The sequence below is a fragment of the Oncorhynchus gorbuscha genome, linkage group LG19, assembly GCF_021184085.1.
Source record: "Oncorhynchus gorbuscha isolate QuinsamMale2020 ecotype Even-year linkage group LG19, OgorEven_v1.0, whole genome shotgun sequence".
In the NCBI taxonomy this organism is placed as follows: Eukaryota; Metazoa; Chordata; class Actinopteri; order Salmoniformes; family Salmonidae; genus Oncorhynchus; species Oncorhynchus gorbuscha.
Genome location: NC_060191.1, coordinates 9,203,508 through 9,218,988, shown reverse-complemented (window position 1 = coordinate 9,218,988; position 15,481 = coordinate 9,203,508).

Genomic DNA, 15,481 nt, shown 5'->3' with positions numbered 1-15,481 from the left:
ATCTGTTGCAGAGCTACAGTCGCATAGCTACAATTTCACAGCTTCACTTCATTTCTTCAGCTGGGCACCGGGAGGGATTTGAACCTATATCCACAAGGCTAGCGATATGCTATTAATTGCAAAGGTAGTACCATTCACAAACTGGGGGAAAGCAGGCCGTTATGGCACAAACACACAGTGTGACTTTATCATTGCCGGCTCATTCATTTTAGTGCAGGTCACTGTGCTCCCCATTCAACCTTTACAGCAGAAATCCGTTTAGCTAAATGAGTCAACTCATTTGGTTAAAACCATTCAGGGGAGAGGCTCCTGATAAACACAGAGGAACAATGACAAGCATCGTCTCAAAGACATTTCTGATTTTGGATTTGCAGATGTAAGCACTTTAAAATAAAAAATGCTTTATTAATAAAATGTTCAATAACTACATCAACTATAATTTTGTCTAAAGCTATTATGACAACAGCACACAGAAATTATGCAGGACAGCTATTTTTGTCTGTGGTATTTCATTACATTTCATTAATGTGTTTATATCATAACTCATAACTATCAGAAGAGGATATGCAGCCACAGTGTATATTGACAGTAAGAGATAATGCATTTAAAACCATTATGGGGTCAGAATAGATATTTCAGGTCACTCTGTAGGGAACTGGGTTAGGTAGCACTGTGTTACGAGACCAGCGTGATGCTTGTTAGAGCGCTGCTGAGAGGGAGTGGAGAGAAAGAGGGGACAAAGCAAGGTCAGTCGCCACAAGAGGGCAACAGTGCCCCAGAAATGCGGTGGTGGTTGGTGGTACCAGTTGTGCACAGTTTTCTCCTGACATTTATAATAATGATGTTACATTTACATTTACATTTAAGTCATTTAGCAGACGCTGATGTGAGGCTGATGTGTGTGTGTGTGTGTGTGTGTGTGTGTGTGTGTGTGTGTGTGTGTGTGTGTGTGTGTGTGTGTGTGTGTGTGTGTGTGTGTGTGTGTGTGTGTGTGTGTGTGTGTGTGTGTGTGTGTGTGTGTGTGTGTGTGTGTGTGTGTGTGTGTGTGTGTGTGTGTGTGTGTGTGTGTGTGTGTGTTTGTGCTTTATGTAAAATTATGTCTAAACTCCCCTTGTATGTATTCTATGCTATCATCATCATCAAAATAGACATGTCTATTAACAGACAGATTATATTTTGACCATTCAGACAAACAGACAGACCCACAGATCAGACAGACAGACAGACAGACAGACAGACAGACAGACAGACAGACAGACAGACAGACAGACAGACAGACAGACAGACAGACAGACAGACAGACAGACAGACAGACAGACAGACAAAACAGAGAGAAAGACAGACAAGACAAGACAGACAGACAGACAGACAGACAGACAGACAGACAGACAGACAGACAGACAGACAGACAGACAGACAGACAGACAGACAGACAGACAGACAGACAGACAGACAGACAAAACAGAGAGACAGACAGACAAGACAAGACAGAGAGACAGACAGACAGACAGACAGACAGACAGACAGACAGACAGACAGACAGACAGACAAGACAGACAGACAGACAGACAGACAGACAGACAGACAGACAGACAGACAGACAGACAGACAGAAAAAACAGAGAGACAGACAGAAAAACAGACAGACAGACAGACAGACAGACAGACAGACAGACAGACAGACAGACAGACAGACAGACAGACAGACAGACAGACAGACAGACAGACAGACAGACAGACAGACAGACAGACAGACAGACAGACAAAACAGAGAGACAGACAGACAAAACAGAGAGACAGAGAGAGAAGACAGACAGACAGACAGACAGACAGACAGACAGACAGACAGACAGACAGACAGACAGACAGACAGACAGACAGACAGACAGACAGACAGACAGACAAAACAGAGAGACAGACAGACAAAACAGAGAGACAGACAGAGAGAGAAGACAAGACAGACAGACAGACAGACAGACAGACAGACAGACAGACAGACAGACAGACAGACAGACAGACAGACAGACAGACAGACAGACAGACAGACAGACAGACAGACAGACAGACAGACAGACAGACAGACACCTGGCCGGCTGGTGAAGACGTGGCAGAGGGAGTGCTACTACAGAGTGTGCTACTACAGAGTGTGCTGCGGTGTGAGGTAGTTGGTTGTATGGTTTCACATAATAAACAGCCCGGAGATAACTGTACAACCTTCTAGCTTTCCCCGCGGTGTCACCACAACCTACAGTAAGCACCCCTGGAGTCACACCACCAAGCCAACACTGTGGTAAGTATAGGACTGTTAGAGAAAGTACATGACACAACACAGAGAGGCTAGTTTAGGTCACTAACAAGACAACACAGAGGCTAGTTTAGGTCACTAACAAGACAACACAGAGGCTAGTTTAGGTCACTAACAAGACAACACAGAGGCTAGTTTAGGTCACAACACAACACAGAGGCTAGTTTAGGTCACAAGACAACACAGAGGCTAGTTTAGGTCACAAGACAACACAGAGGCTAGTTTAGGTCACAAGACAACACATAGGCTAGTTTAGGTCACTAACAAGACAACACAGAGGATAGTTTAGGTCACTAACAAGACAACACAGAGGCGAGTTTAGGTCACTAACAAGACAACACAGAGGCTAGTTTAGGTCACTAACAAGACAACACAGAGGCTAGTTTAGGTCACAAGACAACACAGAGGCTAGTTTAGGTCACAAGACAACACATAGGCTAGTTTAGGTCACTAACAAGACAACACAGAGGATAGTTTAGGTCACTAACAAGACAACACAGAGGCGAGTTTAGGTCACCAACAAGACAACACAGAGGCTAGTTTAGGTCACTAACAAGACAACACAGAGGATAGTTTAGGTCACCAACAAGACAACACAGAGGCTAGTTTAGGTCACTAACAAGACAACACAGAGGCTAGTTTAGGTCACTAACAAGACAACACAGAGGCTAGTTTAGGTCACAAGACAACACAGAGGCTAGTTTAGGTCACAAGACAACACATAGGCTAGTTTAGGTCACTAACAAGACAACACAGAGGATAGTTTAGGTCACTAACAAGACAACACAGAGGCGAGTTTAGGTCACCAACAAGACAACACAGAGGCTAGTTTAGGTCACTAACAAGACAACACAGAGGATAGTTTAGGTCACCAACAAGACAACACAGAGGCTAGTTTAGGTCACTAACAAGACAACACGGAGGCTAGTTTAGGTCACAAGATAACACTGGGGCTAGTTTAGGTCACAAGACAACACAGAGGCTAGTTTAGGTCACTAACAAGACAACACAGAGGCTAGTTTAGGTCACAAGACAACACAGAGGCTAGTTTAGGTCACAAGACAACACATAGGCTAGTTTAGGTCACAAGACAACACAGAGGATAGTTTAGGTCACTAACAAGACAACACAGAGGCGAGTTTAGGTCACCAACAAGACAACACAGAGGCTAGTTTAGGTCACTAACAAGACAACACAGAGGATAGTTTAGGTCACCAACAAGACAACACAGAGGCTAGTTTAGGTCACTAACAAGACAACACAGAGACTAGTTTAGGTCACTAACAAGACAACACAGAGGATAGTTTAGGTCACTAACAAGACAACACAGAGGATAGTTTAGGTCACTAACAAGACAACACAGAGGCGAGTTTAGGTCACCAACAAGACAACACAGAGGCTAGTTTAGGTCACTAACAAGACAACACAGAGGATAGTTTAGGTCACAAGACAACACAGAGGCTAGTTTAGGTCACTAACAAGACAACACAGAGGATAGTTTAGGTCACCAACAAGACAACACAGAGGCTAGTTTAGGCCACTAACAAGACAACACAGAGGCTAGTTTAGGTCACTAACAAGACAACAAAGAGGCTACTTTAGGTCACAAGACAACACAGAGGCTACTTTAGGTCACAAGACAACACAGAGGCTAGTTTAGGTCACAAGACAACACAGAGGCTAGTTTAGGTCACTAACAAGACAACACGGAGGCTAGTTTAGGTCACAAGACAACACTGGGGCTAGTTTAGGTCACAAGACAACACAGAGGCTAGTTTAGGTCACTAACAAGACAACACAGATGCTAGTTTAGGTCACAACAAAACACAGAGACTAGTTTAGGTCCAAAAGGCAACACAGAGTCTAGTTTAGGTCACTAACAAGACAACACAGAGGCTAGTTTCGGTCACTAACAAGACAACACAGAGCCTAGTTTAGGTCACAAGACAACACAGAGGCTAGTTTAGGTCACAAGACAACACAGAGGCTAGTTTAGGTCACAAGACAACACAGAGGCTAGTTTAGGTTACTAACAAGACAACACAGAGGCTATTTTAGGTCACAAGACAACACAGAGGCTAGTTTAGGTCACAAGACAACACAGAGGCTAGTTTAGGTCACAAGACAACACTGAGGCTAGTTTAGGTCACAAGACAACACTGGGGCTAGTTTAGGTCACAAGACAACACGGAGGCTAGTTTAGGTCACTAACAAGACAACACAGAGGCTAGTTTAGGTCACAAGACAACACGGAGGCTAGTTTAGGTCACTAACAAGACAACACAGAGGCTAGTTTAGGTCACAAGACAACACAGAGGCTAGTTTAGGTTACTAACAAGACAACACAGAGGCTCGTTTAGGTCACTAACAAGACAACACTGAGGCTATTTTAGGTCACAAGACAACACAGAAGCTAGTTTAGGTACCAAGACAACACAGAGGCTGGTTTAGGTCACAAGACAACACAGAGGCTAGTTTAGGTCACTAACAAGACAACACGGAGGCTAGTTTAGGTCACAAGACAACACAGAGGCTAGTTTAGGTCACAAGACAACACAGAGGCTAGTTTAGATCACTAACAAGACAACACAGAGGCTAGTTTAGGTCACAAGACAACACAGAGGCTAGTTTAGGTCACAAGACAACACAGAGGCTAGTTTAGGTCACTAACAAGACAACACAGAGGCTAGTTTCGGTCACTAACAAGACAACACAGAGGCTAGTTTAGGTCACAAGACAACACAGAGGCTAGTTTAGGTCACTAACAAGACAACACAGAGGCTAGTTTAGGTCACAAGACAACACGGAGGCTCGTTTAGGTCACTAACAAGACAACACAGAGGCTAGTTTAGGTCACAAGACAACACAGAGGCTAGTTTAGGTCACAAGACAACACTGAGGCTAGTTTAGGTCACAAGACAACACAGAGGCTAGTTTAGGTCACTAACAAGACAACACAGAGGCTAGTTTAGGTCACAAGACAACACGGAGGCTCGTTTAGGTCACTAACAAGACAACACAGAGGTTAGTTTAGGTCACAAGATAACACAGAGGCTAGTTTAGGTCACTAACAAGACAACACTGAGGCTATTTTAGGTCACAAGACAACACGGAGGCTATCACCTGATTTGCTCACATTGTATATAGACTTGTTTATACTGTATTATTGACTGTATGTTTGTTTTACTCCATGTGTAACTCTGTGTCGTTGTATCTGTCGAACTGCTTTGCTTTATCTTGGCCAGGTCGCAATTGTAAATGAGAACTTGCTCTCAACTTGCCTACCTGGCTAAATAAAGGTGAAATAAAATAAAAATAAAAGTTTAGGTCACAAGACAACAATGAGGCTAGTTTAGGTCACAAGACAACACAGAGGCTAGTTTAGGTCACTAACAAGACAACACTGAGGCTAGTTTAGGTCACAAGACAACACTGAGGCTAGTTTAGGTCACAAGACAACACAGAGGCTAGTTTAGGTCACTAACAAGACAACACTGAGGCTAGTTTAGGTCACAAGACAACACTTGGGCTAGTTTAGGTCACAAGACAACACGGAGGCTAGTTTAGGTCACTAACAAGACAAAACAGAGGCTAGTTTAGGTTACTAACAAGACAACACAGAGGCTAGTTTAGGTCACTAACAAGACAACACAGAGGCTAGTTTAGGTCACAAGACAACACAGAGGCTAGTTTAGGTTACTAACAAGACAACACAGAGGCTAGTTTAGGTCACAAGACAACACAGAGGCTAGTTTAGGTCACAAGACAACACAGAGGCTAGTTTAGGTCACAAGACAACACTGAGGCTAGTTTAGGTAACAAGACAACACAGAGGCTAGTTTAGGTCACTAACAAGACAACACAGAGGCTAGTTTAGGTCACTAACAAGACAACACAGAGGCTAGTTTAGGTCACAAGACAACACAGAGGCTAGTTTAGGTCACTAACAAGACAACACAGAGGCTAGTTTAGGTCACAAGACAACACAGAGGCTAGTTTAGGTCACAAGACAACACAGAGGCTAGTTTAGGTCACAAGACAACACAGAGGCTAGTTTAGGTCACAAGACAACACAGAGGCTAGTTTAGGTCACAAGACAACACAGAGGCTAGTTTACGTTACTAACAAGACAACACAGAGGCTAGTTTAGGTCACTAACAAGACAACACTGAGGCTATTTTAGGTCACAAGACAACACAGAGGCTAGTTTAGGTCACAAGACAACACAGAGGCTAGTTTAGGTCACTAACAAGACAACACTGAGGCTATTTTAGGTCACAAGACAACACAGAGGCTAGTTTAGGTCACAAGACAACACAGAGGCTAGTTTAGGTCACAAGACAACACTGAGGCTAGTTTAGGTCACAAGACAACACAGAGGCTAGTTTAGGTCACTAACAAGACAACACTGAGGCTAGTTTAGGTCACAAGACAACACTGGGCTAGTTTAGGTCACAAGACAACACGGAGGCTAGTTTAGGTCACTAACAAGACAACACAGAGCCTAGTTTAGGTTACTAACAAGACAACACAGAGGCTAGTTTAGGTCACAAGACAACACAGAGGCTAGTTTAGGTCACTAACAAGACAACACTGAGGCTAGTTTAGGTCACAAGACAACACTTGGGCTAGTTTAGGTCACAAGACAACACGGATGCTAGTTTAGGTCACTAACAAGACAACACAGAGTCTAGTTTAGGTTACTAACAAGACAACACAGAGGCTAGTTTAGGTCACTAACAAGACAACAAAGAGGCTAGTTTAGGTCACAAGACAACACGGAGGCTAGTTTAGGTCACTAACAAGACAACACAGAGGCTAGTTTAGGTCACAAGACAACACAGAGGCTAGTTTAGGTCACTAACAAGACAACACGGAGGCTAGTTTAGGTTACTAACAAGACAACACAGAGGCTAGTTTAGGTTACTAACAAGACAACACAGAGGCTAGTTTAGGTCACTAACAAGACAACACAGAGGCTAGTTTAGGTCACTAACAAGACAACACAGAGGCTAGTTTAGGTCACTAACAAGACAACACGGAGGCTAGTTTAGGTTACTAACAAGACAACACAGAGGCTAGTTTAGGTTACTAACAAGACAACACAGAGGCTAGTTTAGGTCACTAACAAGACAACACGGAGGCTAGTTTAGGTTACTAACAAGACAACACAGAGGCTAGTTTAGGTTACTAACAAGACAACACAGAGGCTAGTTTAGGTCACTAACAAGACAACACTGGGGCTAGTTTAGGTCACAAGACAACACAGAGGCTAGTTTAGGTCACTAACAAGACAACACAGAGGCTAGTTTCGGTCACAAGAAAACACAGAGTCTAGTTTAGGTCACAAGACAACACAGAGGCTAGTTTAGGTCACTAACAAGACAACACAGAGGCTAGTTTCGGTCACTAACAAGACAACACAGAGGCTAGTTTAGGTCACAAGACAACACAGAGGCTAGTTTAGGTCACAAGACAACACAGAGGCTAGTTTAGGTCAGAAGACAACACAGAGGCTAGTTTAGGTCAGAAGACAACACAGAGGCTAGTTTAGGTCACTAACAAGACAACACAGAGGCTAGTTTAGGTCACAAGACAACACAGAGGCTAGTTTAGGTCACTAACAAGACAACACAGAGGCTAGTTTAGGTCACAAGACAACACAGAGGCTAGTTTAGGTACTAACAAGACAACACAGAGGCTATTTTAGGTCACAAGACAACACAGAGGCTAGTTTAGGTCACAAGACAACACAGAGGCTAGTTTAGGTCACAAGACAACACAGAGGCTAGTTTAGGTCACAAGACAACACTGAGGCTAGTTTAGGTCACAAGACAACACGGAGGCTAGTTTAGGTCACTAACAAGACAACACAGAGGCTAGTTTAGGTCACAAGACAACACGGAGGCTAGTTTAGGTCACTAACAAGACAACACAGAGGCTAGTTTAGGTCACAAGACAACACAGAGGCTAGTTTAGGTTACTAACAAGACAACACAGAGGCTCGTTTAGGTCACTAACAAGACAACACTGAGGCTATTTTAGGTCACAAGACAACACAGAAGCTAGTTTAGGTACCAAGACAACACAGAGGCTGGTTTAGGTCACAAGACAACACGGAGGCTAGTTTAGGTCACTAACAAGACAACACAGAGCCTAGTTTAGGTTACTAACAAGACAACACAGAGGCTAGTTTAGGTCACAAGACAACACAGAGGCTAGTTTAGGTCACTAACAAGACAACACTGAGGCTAGTTTAGGTCACAAGACAACACTTGGGCTAGTTTAGGTCACAAGACAACACGGATGCTAGTTTAGGTCACTAACAAGACAACACAGAGTCTAGTTTAGGTTACTAACAAGACAACACAGAGGCTAGTTTAGGTCACTAACAAGACAACAAAGAGGCTAGTTTAGGTCACAAGACAACACGGAGGCTAGTTTAGGTCACTAACAAGACAACACAGAGGCTAGTTTAGGTCACAAGACAACACAGAGGCTAGTTTAGGTCACTAACAAGACAACACAGAGGCTAGTTTAGGTTACTAACAAGACAACACAGAGGCTAGTTTAGGTTACTAACAAGACAACACAGAGGCTAGTTTAGGTCACTAACAAGACAACACAGAGGCTAGTTTAGGTCACTAACAAGACAACACAGAGGCTAGTTTAGGTCACTAACAAGACAACACGGAGGCTAGTTTAGGTTACTAACAAGACAACACAGAGGCTAGTTTAGGTTACTAACAAGACAACACAGAGGCTAGTTTAGGTCACTAACAAGACAACACGGAGGCTAGTTTAGGTTACTAACAAGACAACACAGAGGCTAGTTTAGGTTACTAACAAGACAACACAGAGGCTAGTTTAGGTCACTAACAAGACAACACTGGGGCTAGTTTAGGTCACAAGACAACACAGAGGCTAGTTTAGGTCACTAACAAGACAACACAGAGGCTAGTTTCGGTCACAAGAAAACACAGAGTCTAGTTTAGGTCACAAGACAACACAGAGGCTAGTTTAGGTCACTAACAAGACAACACAGAGGCTAGTTTCGGTCACTAACAAGACAACACGGAGGCTAGTTTAGGTCACTAACAAGACAACACAGAGCCTAGTTTAGGTTACTAACAAGACAACACAGAGGCTAGTTTAGGTCACAAGACAACACAGAGGCTAGTTTAGGTCACTAACAAGACAACACTAGTTTAGGCAAGACAACACTTGGGCTAGTTTAGGTCACAAGACAACACGGAGGCTAGTTTAGGTCACTAACAAGACAACACAGAGGCTAGTTTAGGTTACTAACAAGACAACACAGAGGCTAGTTTAGGTCACTAACAAGACAACAAAGAGGCTAGTTTAGGTCACAAGACAACACGGAGGCTAGTTTAGGCTAACAAGACAACACAGAGGCTAGTTTAGGTCACAAGACAACACAGAGGCTAGTTTAGGTCACTAACAAGACAACACAGAGGCTAGTTTAGGTACTAACAAGACAACACAGAGGCTAGTTTAGGTTACTAACAAGACAACACAGAGGCTAGTTTAGGTCACTAACAAGACAACACAGAGGCTAGTTTAGGTCACTAACAAGACAACACAGAGGCTAGTTTAGGTCACTAACAAGACAACACGGAGGCTAGTTTAGGTTACTAACAAGACAACACAGAGGCTAGTTTAGGTTACTAACAAGACAACACAGAGGCTAGTTTAGGTCACTAACAAGACAACACAGAGGCTAGTTTAGGTTACTAACAAGACAACACAGAGGCTAGTTTAGGTTACTAACAAGACAACACAGAGGCTAGTTTAGGTCACTAACAAGACAACACAGAGGCTAGTTTAGGTCACAAGACAACACAGAGGCTAGTTTAGGTCACTAACAAGACAACACAGAGGCTAGTTTCGGTCACAAGAAAACACAGAGTCTAGTTTAGGTCACAAGACAACACAGAGGCTAGTTTAGGTCACTAACAAGACAACACAGAGGCTAGTTTCGGTCACTAACAAGACAACACAGAGGCTAGTTTAGGTCACAAGACAACACAGAGGCTAGTTTAGGTCACAAGACAACACAGAGGCTAGTTTAGGTCAGAAGACAACACAGAGGCTAGTTTAGGTCAGAAGACAACACAGAGGCTAGTTTAGGTCACTAACAAGACAACACAGAGGCTAGTTTAGGTCACAAGACAACACAGAGGCTAGTTTAGGTCACTAACAAGACAACACAGAGGCTAGTTTAGGTCACAAGACAACACAGAGGCTAGTTTAGGTTACTAACAAGACAACACAGAGGCTATTTTAGGTCACAAGACAACACAGAGGCTAGTTTAGGTCACAAGACAACACAGAGGCTAGTTTAGGTCACAAGACAACACTGAGGCTAGTTTAGGTCACAAGACAACACTGGGGCTAGTTTAGGTCACAAGACAACACGGAGGCTAGTTTAGGTCACTAACAAGACAACACAGAGGCTAGTTTAGGTCACAAGACAACACAGAGGCTAGTTTAGGTCACTAACAAGACAACACAGAGGCTAGTTTAGGTCACAAGACAACACAGAGGCTAGTTTAGGTTACTAACAAGACAACACAGAGGCTAGTTTAGGTCACTAACAAGACAACACTGAGGCTAGTTTAGGTCACAAGACAACACAGAAGCTAGTTTAGGTACCAAGACAACACAGAGGCTGGTTTAGGTCACAAGACAACACAGAGGCTAGTTTAGGTCACTAACAAGACAACACAGAGCCTAGTTTAGGTTACTAACAAGACAACACAGAGGCTAGTTTAGGTCACAAGACAACACAGAGGCTAGTTTAGGTCACTAACAAGACAACACTGAGGCTAGTTTAGGTCACAAGACAACACAGAGTCTAGTTTAGGTTACTAACAAGACAACACGGATGCTAGTTTAGGTCACTAACAAGACAACACAGAGTCTAGTTTAGGTTACTAACAAGACAACACAGAGGCTAGTTTAGGTCACTAACAAGACAACAAAGAGGCTAGTTTAGGTCACAAGACAACACGGAGGCTAGTTTAGGTCACTAACAAGACAACACAGAGGCTAGTTTAGGTCACAAGACAACACAGAGGCTAGTTTAGGTCAGAAGACAACACAGAGGCTAGTTTAGGTCACTAACAAGACAACACAGAGGCTAGTTTAGGTCACAAGACAACACAGAGGCTAGATTAGGTCACTAACAAGACAACACAGAGGCTAGTTTAGGTCACTAACAAGACAACACAGAGGCTAGTTTAGGTCACTAACAAGACAACACAGAGGCTAGTTTAGGTTACTAACAAGACAACACAGAGGCTAGTTTAGGTCACTAACAAGACAACACGGAGGCTAGTTTAGGTCACTAACAAGACAACACGGAGGCTAGTTTAGGTCACTAACAAGACAACACGGAGGCTAGTTTAGGTTACTAACAAGACAACACGGAGGCTAGTTTAGGTCACTAACAAGACAACACGGAGGCTAGTTTAGGTCACTAACAAGACAACACGGAGGCTAGTTTAGGTCACTAACAAGACAACACGGAGGCTAGTTTAGGTTACTAACAAGACAACACAGAGGCTAGTTTAGGTCACTAACAAGACAACACAGAGGCTAGATTAGGTCACTAACAAGACAACACAGAGGCTAGTTTAGGTTACTAACAAGACAACACAGAGGCTAGTTTAGGTCACTAACAAGACAACACGGAGGCTAGTTTAGGTCACAAGACAACACTGGGGCTAGTTTAGGTCACAAGACAACACAGAGGCTAGTTTAGGTCACTAACAAGACAACACAGAGGCTAGTTTAGGTCACAAGAAAACACAGAGTCTAGTTTAGGTCACAAGACAACACAGAGGCTAGTTTAGGTCACTAACAAGACAACACAGAGGCTAGTTTCGGTCACTAACAAGACAACACAGAGCCTAGTTTAGGTCACAAGACAACACAGAGGCTAGTTTAGGTCACAAGACAACACAGAGGCTAGTTTAGGTCACTAACAAGACAACACAGAGGCTAGTTTAGGTCACAAGACAACACAGAGGCTAGTTTCGGTCACTAACAAGACAACACAGAGGCTAGTTTAGGTCACAAGACAACACAGAGGCTAGTTTAGGTTACTAACAAGACAACACAGAGGCTATTTTAGGTCACAAGACAACACAGAGGCTAGTTTAGGTCACAAGACAACACAGAGGCTAGTTTAGGTCACAAGACAACACTGAGGCTAGTTTAGGTCACAAGACAACACTGGGGCTAGTTTAGGTCACAAGACAACACGGAGGCTAGTTTAGGTCACTAACAAGACAACACAGAGGCTAGTTTAGGTCACAAGACAACACGGAGGCTAGTTTAGGTCACTAACAAGACAACACAGAGGCTAGTTTAGGTCACAAGACAACACAGAGGCTAGTTTAGGTTACTAACAAGACAACACAGAGGCTCGTTTAGGTCACTAACAAGACAACACTGAGGCTATTTTAGGTCACAAGACAACACAGAAGCTAGTTTAGGTACCAAGACAACACAGAGGCTGGTTTAGGTCACAAGACAACACAGAGGCTAGTTTAGGTCACTAACAAGACAACACAGAGGCTAGTTTAGGTCACAAGACAACACAGAGGCTAGTTTCGGTCACTAACAAGACAACACAGAGGCTAGTTTAGGTCACAAGACAACACAGAGGCTAGTTTAGGTTACTAACAAGACAACACAGAGGCTATTTTAGGTCACAAGACAACACAGAGGCTAGTTTAGGTCACAAGACAACACAGAGGCTAGTTTAGGTCACAAGACAACACTGAGGCTAGTTTAGGTCACAAGACAACACTGGGGCTAGTTTAGGTCACAAGACAACACGGAGGCTAGTTTAGGTCACTAACAAGACAACACAGAGGCTAGTTTAGGTCACAAGACAACACGGAGGCTAGTTTAGGTCACTAACAAGACAACACAGAGGCTAGTTTAGGTCACAAGACAACACAGAGGCTAGTTTAGATTACTAACAAGACAACACAGAGGCTCGTTTAGGTCACTAACAAGACAACACTGAGGCTATTTTAGGTCACAAGACAACACAGAAGCTAGTTTAGGTACCAAGACAACACAGAGGCTGGTTTAGGTCACAAGACAACACAGAGGCTAGTTTAGGTCACTAACAAGACAACACGGAGGCTAGTTTAGGTCACAAGACAACACAGAGGCTAGTTTAGGTTACTAACAAGACAACACAGAGGCTAGTTTAGGTCACTAACAAGACAACAAAGAGGCTAGTTTAGGTCACAAGACAACACGGAGGCTAGTTTAGGTCACTAACAAGACAACACAGAGGCTAGTTTAGGTCACAAGACAACACAGAGGCTAGTTTAGGTCAGAAGACAACACAGAGGCTAGTTTAGGTCACTAACAAGACAACACAGAGGCTAGTTTAGGTCACAAGACAACACAGAGGCTAGATTAGGTCACTAACAAGACAACACAGAGGCTAGTTTAGGTCACTAACAAGACAACACAGAGGCTAGTTTAGGTCACTAACAAGACAACACAGAGGCTAGTTTAGGTTACTAACAAGACAACACAGAGGCTAGTTTAGGTCACTAACAAGACAACACAGAGGCTAGTTTAGGTCACTAACAAGACAACACAGAGGCTAGTTTAGGTCACTAACAAGACAACACAGAGGCTAGTTTAGGTCACTAACAAGACAACACGGAGGCTAGTTTAGGTCACTAACAAGACAACACGGAGGCTAGTTTAGGTCACTAACAAGACAACACGGAGGCTAGTTTAGGTCACTAACAAGACAACACGGAGGCTAGTTTAGGTTACTAACAAGACAACACAGAGGCTAGTTTAGGTCACTAACAAGACAACACAGAGGCTAGATTAGGTCACTAACAAGACAACACAGAGGCTAGTTTAGGTTACTAACAAGACAACACAGAGGCTAGTTTAGGTCACTAACAAGACAACACAGGCTAGTTTAGGTCACAAGACAAGGTCACTGGGGCTAGTTTAGGTCACAAGACAACACAGAGGCTAGTTTAGGTCACTAACAAGACAACACAGAGGCTAGTTTAGGTCACTAACAAGACAACACAGAGGCTAGTTTAGGTCACAAGACAACACAGAGGCTAGTTTAGGTCACAAGACAACACAGAGGCTAGTTTAGGTCACTAACAAGACAACACAGAGGCTAGTTTAGGTCACAAGACAACACAGAGGCTAGTTTAGGTCACTAACAAGACAACACAGAGGCTAGTTTAGGTCACAAGACAACACAGAGGCTAGTTTAGGTTACTAACAAGACAACACAGAGGCTATTTTAGGTCACAAGACAACACAGAGGCTAGTTTAGGTCACAAGACAACACAGAGGCTAGTTTAGGTCACAAGACAACACAGAGGCTAGTTTAGGTCACAAGACAACACAGGCTAGTTTAGGTCACAAGACAACACTGGGGCTAGTTTAGGTCACAAGACAACACAGAGGCTAGTTTAGGTCACTAACAAGACAACACAGAGGCTAGTTTAGGTCACAAGACAACACAGAGGCTAGTTTAGGTCACTAACAAGACAACACAGAGGCTAGTTTAGGTCACAAGACAACACAGAGGCTAGTTTAGGTTACTAACAAGACAACACAGAGGCTAGTTTAGGTCACTAACAAGACAACACTGAGGCTAGTTTAGGTCACAAGACAACACAGAAGCTAGTTTAGGTACCAAGACAACACAGAGGCTGGTTTAGGTCACAAGACAACACAGAGGCTAGTTTAGGTCACTAACAAGACAACACGGAGGCTAGTTTAGGTCACAAGACAACACAGAGGCTAGTTTAGGTCACAAGACAACACAGAGGCTAGTTTAGGTCACTAACAAGACAACACACAAGACAACACAGAGGCTAGTTTCGGTCACTAACAAGACAACACAGAGGCTAGTTTAGGTCACAAGACAACACAGAGGCTAGTTTAGGTCACTAACAAGACAACACAGAGGCTAGTTTAGGTTACTAACAAGACAACACAGAGGCTAGTTTAGGTCACTAACAAGACAACACGGAGGCTAGTTTAGGTCACTAACAAGACAACACGGAGGCTAGTTTAGGTCACTAACAAGACAACACGGAGGCTAGTTTAGGTCACTAACAAGACAACACGGAGGCTA